The sequence below is a fragment of the Capra hircus genome, unplaced genomic scaffold (assembly GCF_001704415.2).
Source record: "Capra hircus breed San Clemente unplaced genomic scaffold, ASM170441v1, whole genome shotgun sequence".
NCBI classification, from domain to species: Eukaryota; Metazoa; Chordata; class Mammalia; order Artiodactyla; family Bovidae; genus Capra; species Capra hircus.
Genome location: NW_017212020.1, coordinates 8,387 through 17,064, shown reverse-complemented (window position 1 = coordinate 17,064; position 8,678 = coordinate 8,387). Strand labels below are relative to the sequence as shown.

The 8,678-nt window shown below is 55.3% G+C and overlaps 1 pseudogene; it reads left to right on the top strand.

The window, feature by feature from the left end:
* Window positions 1-485: 485 nt before the first annotated feature.
* Window positions 486-3,907, top strand: LOC108635217 (annotated as a pseudogene).
* The last annotated feature ends 4,771 nt before the right edge of the window (window positions 3,908-8,678 follow it).

Sequence of the window (8,678 nt, the reverse complement as noted above, 5' to 3'; positions counted from 1 at the left end):
GACGCAGCGACCTTTCCAGGGTCACACAGGAGGGAAGCCCGGAACGCGTGCTGGCGGCAGTGTTGCCACGTTGCCCTGAATGGCTGTGTTGTTGTTGCTTAGTCGCTCAGTTGTGTCTGACTCTTTGCGACCCCAGGGGACTGTAGCCCACAGGCTCCTCTGTCCATGGATTGTCCAGGCAAGGATACTGGAGTGGGTTACCATTTTCTTTCCAGGTGATCTTCCCACAAAGAGATCAAACCCTGTCTCCAGCATTGGCAGCGGATTCTTTACCACTGTGCCACCTGGGAAGCCTGAGCTTTACTCAGTTATTTATTCAGTGTAGCTGAAAACTGAGACACGGATTGAAGGTTAATTGCGAACATTTGTTTGTGCATCACACAAGTAACCGTCAGATGATCTGTGTGAGTTATGCGTGGTGAAGAAGTCACGTTGGCGTTGTCTGTTTCTGTAGCCATGTCATTCTGTCATTCCGTCTCTCCTAGTGTTTCAAAGATGCCTGCCGCGTGTTCCACAAGCAGAGATGGAAGAGCTGGACTTTGTCAGCCGCTACGGAGGAGTCCAGGAAGCACATAAACACCTGGGTAGCTGAAAAGACAGAAGGTGAGGACGTGTCACTACTTCTGTTTGCACAGTATTTGAATCGGTCTTATTTTCCATCAGTTCCTTCTCAAGACCATCGAATGTAAACAGAAATGGCTTTTTCTCTAAAGAACTGGAAACTTTCAAATCCACTTCTGAAAATTTAATCAGCAATCAATTTCTCCAGCTTTCCCCCTCCTCATCAATCTTCGGTGCACCTCTTCCAGAGCAATCACACCTTTGACTTATGGCTGTTGCTGTTAATGTTCCTATAGTCTGCCTTTTTCACAAGGGCGGAAGGCAGACTCTGGATGCGGCGCCACCTCCCTGCCTGTCCAGCAGAGCGCGTGCTCTGCGGGTCGCTGAGCGTCACTGCAGGACACGCGGGCAGGCCCTGGGCCGCCTGCGCTTCTTCGTTTCCGTGCTCTCCACACTGGCTCCGACCTCTCCCCTTAGGAGGGTCCCCTCACGCTGTAGTCCGAACATTCCTTTTTCTGAAACTGTGAATATTCTGCCCTTATTATTTGTTCATTTTATGTGTTTTATGCAACTCATGGTATCTTTCTGAGCAGAGACTTGAAGGTTTTTGTCCCTGATTTTGCTTTCAGGCCAGGCTCCCTGCATAGGTCTCCCTGGTGGCTCAGATGGCAAAGAATCACCTGCCAAAGCAGGATAGGCGGGTTGGATCCCTGGGTCAGAAAGATCCCTGGAGGAGAAATGGCAACCTGCTACAGTATTCTTGCCTGGGGAACCCCATGGATGCAGGAGCCTGATGGGCTACAGTCCACGGGTCACAAAGAGTGAGACCCAACTTAGTGAGTAAACAGACAACTCGCTGCACGTGGTTGTCTGGGGGACAGTGAACCCTCTGGTCTGGGCACTGACTCCTCGAGGGGACGGGCCAGTAACTACCCTGCCCAGCACCTCACCAGGAAACCCTGTTAGCTAACTGGTCCTTTAACTCTTCTGTGCAGGTAAAATTAGAGATTTGCTGTCTGCAAATTCAGTTAACCCTGCCGACACGTCTGGTTCTCGTGAATGCCATCTACTTCAAAGGAAACTGGGGAAAACAGTTTAACAAAGAGCATACTGAGGAAAGGCCATTCAGAGTCAGCAAGGTGAACAAGAATGTTTCATAAAGCGAAGGAGGTTTTGGAAATGGTCCCTGGGGTCCTCTTAGTTTATGGATCGTGCCAGGAGGCTGACCTTCAGGAACGTGAGCCTCTTGTGGCCTTGGCGGCCCAGATGTGGATCCGGGCAAACCCTGGCTTCCTCTCCCCCTGCTCCTCCTCTGCTGTGTCATCAGGGGTGGTCCGTGCGGCGGGTGTTCCGTCTTGTATCGCACATCCCACGGGGCAGCTCGCAGGTCTCTGGACCTGCTAGAGCCCCCGAGACCAGTTCAAACTCCAGACCGTGGCTGTGACGCTCATGGCCTGGATCCTACCGCTGACCCTCCCGTCAGGAGCTACCTACACAGACGCCTTTCTCTGCAGGGCATCCAGGAGCCTCCCTAGCGGTCTCCACGGCCCGGGTTCCTGGTTCCGTGTCCCTCCTCTGACTCTCACAGAGCCCGTGGCCCTCACAGTGGCTCTGATGCCCACAGCCCCTCGGGCCCGTGTGCAGGACCCGGGAGGTTACTTGGAAGTTTTCCTGAGGACGGTGGCTGGGCTGAGAGTGGTGGGGGTAGGAAGCACAAGTGAGATTGCCTTGTGGTTTTCTGATCCTTGTATCTATTTACTCGGCTGTGCGGGGCTCCTTGCCGCTCAGCCTTTCCTGCAGCTGCCCTGGCGGAGGCCCTCTGGGCTCGGGGCTCGGGCTTCTCCTGCTGGTGCTTCTCCTGGTGCAGAGCTCGGGCTCCGGGCCCGTGACCGCAGGAGCTGCGGCTCCCGGGCTCTCAGCCCAGGCTCAGTAGCTGTGGCCCGTGGGCTTAGAAGCCCCTGGGCTGTGGGTCTTCCCAGACCAGGGCTGGAGCCTGTGTCTCCTGCATTGGAAGGCGGATTATTTGCCCCTGAGCCACCAGGCGGCCCTGTTGTCTTTAAAAACCAGAGCCCACATGGTTGTTCATGGTCAGCTGTGGGCGGGAAGGCCAGGCGCCCAGGACACGGCAGGGTTTGACGGCGGGATGAGTGGTGTCACCATGAGCAAGGTGGGAACGTACAGATGGAGCAGGTGGAAGGGACACGAGCCGCCAGTGTGCGAGCCGAGCTGGAGGCTCCTTTGCGTCCAGATGAGATGTCAGCAGCAGGAGCGGGGGCGAGGTCCTGCCGGAACTGAGTGGAGCCCTCCTGGGTCAGCAGGAGAACAGCATCCTGAGGCCTGAGCGCCGGAACCAGGGGTGGGAGCTGGAGCCGAGCGGACGAGCTGACGAGGCGGGCTGAGAGGGGTCTGGAGACAAGACAGAGTGTGTGGGCGCAGGGGCCGGCTCTGATGACTCGTCCGCGTGTCCACGGGTCTTGTTTAAGTTAACGTTTATCCATTTCCTTTATAGAACGTGGAGAAACCTGTGCAAATGATGTTCAAGAAGTCCACCTGTAAAATAACCTACATTGGAGAAATAAGCACCCAGATTCTGGTGCTTCCCTACGTCGGCCAAGAGCTGAACATGGTCATCCTGCTGCCCAGTGAAAGCACTGACGTGTACACGGTAACCAGGCATCTGTGGCCTGGGGCTCGGCTCTCGTCCCGATCTCTGCTGGGCACTGGGCTCCGGGAACTCGTATGTGGCCTGCAGGGCACGGTGTGTGGGTCACAGCAGATGGTCCCTGGGGGCGGGCTGCTGCAGACCCTGAGATCTCTACCTTCTCCTCAGGTGGGAAGGCCTGACCTACGAGAAATTTGTCGCGTGGACGAAGCCGGATGCGATGGACGAGGAGGAGGTCGAGGTGTTTCTTCCCCGGTTTACGCTGGAGGAGACTTACGACATGGAGTGTGTCCTCCAAGATCTGGGCATGACCGACGCCTTCGAGGAGGCCCAGGCTGACTTCAGTGGGATGTCGTCCGGCGAGACCTGTACGTGTCCAAGGTCGTGCACAAGTCCTTCGTGGAGGTCACCGAGGAGGGCACGGAGGCCGCGGCTGCCACAGGCGGTGGTCATGATGCGCTCCCTCAGTGTCATGCCCCGGTTCTGTGCCGACCGCCCCTTCCTCTTCTTCATCCAGCACGGCAACACCGGGCCATCCTGTTCTGCGGCCGCTTCTGCTCGCCGTGACGAGGTGGTGGGGGCCCCCGGTGCTCCTCACGGCTCTCCCCAATCTCTGCGAAGAGCCTGGAACCCCAAGTGACCTTGGCAAAAGTCCACAAATAAAAGGCTGATTGTGACTGCCTATGTGTGGTGTGTCTGTGTGTGTGTGTGTGTCTGTGTGAGTGTGTCTGTGTGTATCTTTGTCTGTGTGTTGTGTGTCTGTGTATCTGTGTGTGTGTCTTTGTGTGTGTACATGTGTCTGTGTGTGTTTCTGTGTTGTGTGTGTGTCTTTGTGTGTGTCTGTTGTGTGTATCTTTGGTGTGTGTCTGTGTTTGTATGTGTGTGTGTGTGCACCTGTGTGTGTGTCTGTGTGTGTGTGTCTCTGTGTGTCTGTGTCTGTGTCTCTGAGGTGTGTGTCTCTGTGTGTCTGTGTGTGTCTGTGTGTGTCTTTGTGTGTCTTTGTGTGTGTTGTGTGTGTGTGTATACCTGTGTGGTGTGTGGTCTTTGTGTGTGTGTGTGTGTACCTGTGTGTGTGTCTTTTTGTGTCCCGTGCCTTCTCGGAGCTGCAGCTCCCACCGGAGGCGGGCGCTCGGTGGTCCTGCCGGTGGGGAGCACTGGCTCCTGCTCTCTGGGTCCTCCCTCCGCCCGCCCCGTCCAGGTCCTCAGGGAGCGCGCTCTGCTCCAGGCCTGGAAGGATGAGCGGGCTTCCCTGTCTCCTCTGCTCAGTGGCCCTGCCTCCTGAGACCAGAGAGAAGCAGAGGCTACAGCAGCCCCAGGGAGGGGGAGCGGGCCTCAGAGACCCCCCGAACGTGAGCCCTCCAGAAACCAGCAGAACAGGGGAGGGCCGTGGACCCAGACCGGGAGAAGTCCATCCCCGAGCCACTGGTGTCTGCATTGGAGGGTCTGTGGTCAGAGGCCTGTTCAAGTGCTTGACTGTCCACACTCTCTGAGCATGTTCAGTTGTCCCCTGGTGTCAGAGATGAGCAGACAGGTCCTGTTCACGAGGTGGGGGCGTTTCAGACCACGTCATGGATGCACGCCAGGTGACTTTCCATCCTGCGCTGGTTCTGGAGAGAAAGGTGGCTACGGTTTCAACCAGTCCATCCTAAAGGAAATCAGTCCTGAAGGTTCAGTGGAAGGACTGATGCTAAACGTGAAACTGCAATACTTTGGCCCCTGATGGGAGGAGCTGACTCACTTGAAAAGACCCTGATGCTGGGAAAGATTGGAGTCGGGAGGAGGAGGGGGATGACAGAGAATAAGATGGTTGGATGCCATCACCGACTCGATGGACATGAGTTTGAGTAACTCTGGGAGTTGGTGATGGACAGGGAGGCCAGGCGTGCTACAGTCCATTGGCTCCCAAAGAGTCAGACACGAATGAGCGACTACACTGCACAAAGCTTTCTGCAGCCGCCCGTGTTCCCTGCTGAGACGTGGGCCCATGCCCAGCCGATGCTGAGGTTTGGATGGAGAGCGGTGCGGGGTCCACTGGCCTCCCTGTGGCGTCATCAGGAGCTGGGCTCCCTCTAACCTAATGGTGTGACCCACATTCTCAGCCTGTCTCTAGTCCACTGTCTCTGCTGTGCCCAAGTCAGCACCTGAGCCGTGAGGAGAGACAGGCTGCAGAGACGCTGCCCTTGGGAGCGGGCAGTGGGGCCATGGGCGTCAGCGCCCGCCTTCCCCCAGCCTGTGCCCACTCTCGCCTGAAGTGAGCTGTCTGTCCAGCCAGGGTCCGAGGCGTCGCTCCTTCGTCCCCATCAGGCCACAGGTCAGCAGGGACCTGTGAGGATGGGCGCCGTGGTCCCGGGTGTTACAGACCCTGTCACGCAGCTCGGCCTCTGCCCGTCTCTCTTAGCTGGACCTACTGCGCTACATGTTGGGCGGTTTCCTCAAACTAGATTTTTCAATATGATCTTATTAAAATTTTTCAATAGAATTGCCTTATAATCTCCCGTGCGTTTGTCATCAATAAACTCGGAATTCCTGTCCTCGTCATAGTCCTTCCCTGGTGGCTCAGGGCCGGGAAGAGTCGCCTGCAGTGTAGGAGACCAGGCTTCGATCCCTGGGTTGGGAAGGTCCCCGGGAGAAACCGGCTCCCCACTCCAGGATTCCGGCCTGGAGAATCCCACAAACTCGGGGGCGCAGAGAGTCAGACGTGACCGAGCCACGCTCGCCGTCACTTACCGTCCTCCGGGTTGATCTTGTCTGTGACCAGCTCTGGCTTCAAGGAGGGGTGGCCGGTGGGCCTCCCTGGGCCCCCCCCGGCTCAGTGCTCTGCTCTCATTGTCTTCAGAGTCTTTACAGCTTTTTGAGCAGAGGGTCCTGCATTCTCATTTTGCACCAGCCCTGCAGATTACGGAGCCAGTCCTGCCGTGGACTACAGAATTTTTTATGGAGAAAAATAGTCTTTTTTCAGAGGCTGAGTACCAGGTAAGCTCAAAGCAAATCCTGAGAAAATGGAAGATCTTCTCAATCCAGTCTTTTCACATTAAAATATATAAATAGTTTGGTCGGGATATTTCCATATTTGGCTTTTGAGCTCTACACAGCGTGTGTTTCCATGACAGAAGTAGCCCAGTTCAGTTCATTTCAGTTGCTCAGTCGTGTCTGATTCTTTGCAAGCCCATGGACTGCAGCATGCCAGGCCTCCCTGTCCATCACCAACTCTCGGCGCTTACTTAAACTCATGTCCATTGAGTCGGTGATGCCATCCAAGCATCTCACCTGTGCCGACCCTTCCCCTCCTGCCTTTGATCTCTCCCAGCATCAGGTTCTTTTCCAGTGAGTCAGATCTTTGCATCAGGTGGCCAAAGTATTAGAGTTTCAGCTTCAGCATCAGTCCTTCCAGTGAACATTCAGGACTGATTTCCTTTAGGATGGACTGGTTGGATCTCCTTGCAATCCAAGGGACTCTCTAGAGTCTTCTCCAACACCACAGTTCAAAAACATCACTATTTGGTGCTCAGCTTTCTTTATGGTCCAGCTCTCCCATCCATACATGACCACCGGAAAAACGAGGTTAATTTTGTGTGTCGCCTTGACTGGCTCAGAGGACCAGTTAATTGGTCTAACACCCATTGAGGTGTTGCCATGAAGGTAGTTTTTACAGGAGATGAAGATTAAATGAGTAGACCCTCCGTAAGGCAGACTGGCCGCCAGCACATGAGGCGCCTGGTGTAGTCAGCTGACAATGACTGAGGTCCCTAAGGAGGAGGTGCTTTCCTCCAGAGGCCTGTGGACTCAGCTGCACAGAGGTCTTCCCTGCCCCCACCTGCTGCAGCAGGAACAGGCTCCCCTCCCTTCCTCTCTCTCTCTTCAAACCTCAGAAACCGCCGGAAAGTGGTGGCTGTCTGCTTTAGCGCCTGCACTGCCCAGCCCTGTAGTTCCACTCCTCACTCTCAGCCTCCCGGAAGGAGGGCCTGACGGTCCTGGCAGCCCGCTCTGCCTGTACTTGCAACATTCCTTGGCTATCTGAGGTCACAGGTGCAGGTGGCATGTTCCGCCCTCCTGGGAAGGAATAGTCACCTTCCTCTTCTGAGCCAGCATCCTCGGGTCAATGTCCCTCTGGCCTTTGGCTCACCCTCAGTGCTCCTTGGGCTTCCCGGGTGAAGAATCCGCCTGCCAATGCAGCAGATGAAAGGTGATCCCTGGGTCGGGAAGATCCCCTGGAGGAGGTAATGGCCACCCCTCCAGGATTCTTGTCTGGGAAACCCCATGGACAGAGGAGCCTGGTGGTCTACAGTCCATGGGGCCGCAGTGTTGGACACAAATTAGCGACTGAGCAAAGCAAGTGAAATAAATCCTTGAGCAGCAGAGCTGCTGGTGGACACGGTCACGACCCCATCCTTGTCTTATGCACCCAGCCCTGCTTTTGACCAGAGGTGTCCCCAGAGGCACAGACGGCCTTTCCCCAGCTTGATGGAGCAGTCTCAAAACTGCAGAATCATGTATGGATGTGAGAGTTGGATCATAAAAAAGACAGCGTCAGAGAATTGATGCTTCTGAACTGTGCGGTTGGAGAAGACTCAACAGTCCCTTAGGCCGCCAAGAGATAAAACCAGTCAATCCTAAAGGAAATCAGTCCTGAATATTGGAAGGACTGATGTTGAAGCTGAAGCTCCAATACTTTGGCCACCAGATGCAAACACCTGACTCATTGGACAAGACGCTGATGCTGGGAAAGACTGAGGGCTGGAGGAGAAGGGGTGACAGAGGATGAGATGGTTGCATGGCATCACCAACTCGATGAGTTTGAGCAGGCTCCGAGAATTGGTGATGAACAGGGAGGCCTGGCGTGCTGCACTCCATGGGGTCACAAAGACCTGGACGTGACTGAGCGGCTGAAATGAACTGAACAAGGGGTTTCTTTTGTTACAGATCCTTTGAATGGAAAATGAAGGTAAAACTTCTGGCAAACCAATTCAGGACATGGGGACTTAAATGTGGCTCTTCTTCACCGAGAATTGCATGTTTTTTCTGCAGAACTCTGTTCTGGATGGTGGTGCAGACAGCAACCTGAAGGTGGGCCAGCAGCAGTCGGGGGGCTCTCTGCTGTTCTCAGCTCAGACTACCCGATTCCTCAGCCACATCTCCCCTGCTTAGAGCTGGGTCACACCTGCCCTGCCCCCGGTGTGGGGCTCTGAGGCTCTGAGAGCTGAGTGTGCGTGGTTCCGGCTCAGAGAAGCGTTGGCGGCTGTGCCCAGGGATCGGGGCTCTTGCCACCAGGGCCTGTTGCCCAGAGTCACTGGTTATCAGCCCCGGTAACCAGGACTGGCTGAGTAAACAGGTGAGTAAGCAGGTGTCTTGGTTTCCGATAACCGATCACCACAAACTCAGGGTGAATGTGTCCTGAAACCTCGCCGTAAGCAGGGCATTAACATTACGCTCCCATATCATGTATGTAATTCACATG